Below are 1952 nucleotides of genomic sequence, written 5' to 3' on the forward strand. Positions count from 1 at the left end.
CATCATAGCTGCACTGTGCTGCCAAAGCTGCATCCATAACCAGCTCACATGGGGTGGGGCAAGAGCAGGCATGGCAACAAACTCCAAGTTAGGATCTCCAGTGAGCTTTCTGACTTGCCAGAAAAGGGGCTTTTCAAAGTTGTCCTTACTTAAGCAGAAATGTCTCTGAACTTAAGATTTTTCTTTAAGTGGAAGACAAGAAATTATGCGTTCATTTTCCTCTTGAATAGACATATTGTAGCCACACAACACAATGGGGATATTTTCACTCACATATACCCATTACCTATGCCAATTAGGTTTGTTTTCACAAGTAAATCTTGTTCTCACAGCAAACATTACAATGGAATACTAGGCTTGGAGGCAGTAGCCATCATGCAGGCCCCAAACTTCTCCTGGCCAGCTGTCTCTCACACATCAAACTTGATATCTCCTCTGTTGATATGGAGCACAAGGGTGCACCTCCACACCCAGGGTGACTACATACTTCTTCTCAAAGTTACCCATCAAGTGACAATTATGAATGTTGTCTTTCTGATGCAGCCGTCATGCACCAGGATGAATGAATGAGACCTGCGGTTCTCCCTGTCCCTGGACTTAGTTTTGACTCCTGGGGATTGAAAGGAAGAAGTGATGCCTATAAAGCAGCAAGCAGATTGGTTCCGGAGAGCTCATCCACTAGCTTCAGATCTACCTCACAATTCTGCTTTTTTATTATATTACTTTTCAATTAGCCACTTCATTCATGAAGATCTGGAACTTTCCACATCATGTATCCAGGATGTTCCAGGAGTTTTCTCCTGGCTTCAAACATCAACCATATGATTATGAATGTGGTTGAGAAGAGAGTCTGTACGAAACAGCAAATATGATTCAGAAAAGAACTGAAAAAGCAAGGCTTTTTCTCATGAAAGTAAGTGTGGTTTAATATCTGGAAATCTGTTAATAATTCCACTCTGTTAATAGGTTAGGGAGGAAAATCGCATGACCGTCTCTGTGGATGTTGAATACACACTTTTACAGAACTACACATCATTTCCTAGTAAAAACTGACCTGGAATTATGAAAGCTGTCCAACGCAAGGAACAACAAAAAAAAAAAAAACACTGAAGGGAAGCACTGAATTTAATGGCATAATTAAAGAGGCCTCTCCAGCAACGACAACTCAAAGTAGCCTCTGAACCTGATGCTGGCCAGGATGAGACTGCATTCCTAGCCTAAGCAATAAGATAAGACAAAGAAACACAAGATTCAAATATTTGAGGGAGAGAAACAAACATTATGGTTATTTGAGGAGGACAAAATTGTTTGGATGAACTATATAGCAAGATAAGCTATTAAATAGGTTTCTGCCTTTTTGGTTTTTTCTTTTTAACTATTTTTATTATGAAGCTCTGGGCACAAGGAAATATGCAGACCCCTCTGATATGTTAATCACCACTGCGTGGGTAAGGGTGTAAGTGTTTGTAACTCTAACAAGTTCCAGAGATAGTCGAGGATAAGGAGAAGGGATTTACTTTAGTTTCCATTTTAAAGGCTTTAGTTCTGATTGGTTGTGTTCACTGTTTCGGCCTGTGGTGAAGTAGCTCCTTGTGGTGGCAGCACATAACAAGCCCTTCACCTCACAGTCCAGATATGAGAGAGAAGAGGACAGATTGGGCTCTCAGTGTCTCACTACAGGGCAGCATGCCGATGGAAATCTTCCCTCCAGTCTCCATTTCTTATAGGTCCTCCCTACTACCCAAAGCACCATGGGCTGGAGACCCACCCTTTAACACAGGGGCCTTCTGAGGATATTCTAGATGCACATTACCATAGCCGCCAAAAAGGTCAATTCAGTCTACAGCAAGCTCTTCAACACATCTGGAAATAATGACAGCTGGAGATGTCAAGGCCAGTGCTGTGGTTTCACCCAAACAAAACTCAGCATGGTGGTGTTGTAAACACTGCCT

At 42.0% G+C, this 1952-nt stretch overlaps 1 pseudogene; it reads right to left on the reverse strand.

Moving 5' to 3' along the window:
* Positions 1-14: 14 nt before the first annotated feature.
* On the reverse strand, positions 15-534 carry LOC126496484 (GTP-binding nuclear protein Ran-like; annotated as a pseudogene).
* Between the last annotated feature and the right edge of the window lie 1418 nt (positions 535-1952).

This window comes from Alexandromys fortis, unplaced genomic scaffold (assembly GCF_014885135.2).
Source record: "Alexandromys fortis isolate MF-2015 unplaced genomic scaffold, M_Fortis_MF-2015_v1.1 scaffold_5374, whole genome shotgun sequence".
NCBI classification, from domain to species: domain Eukaryota; kingdom Metazoa; phylum Chordata; class Mammalia; order Rodentia; family Cricetidae; genus Alexandromys; species Alexandromys fortis.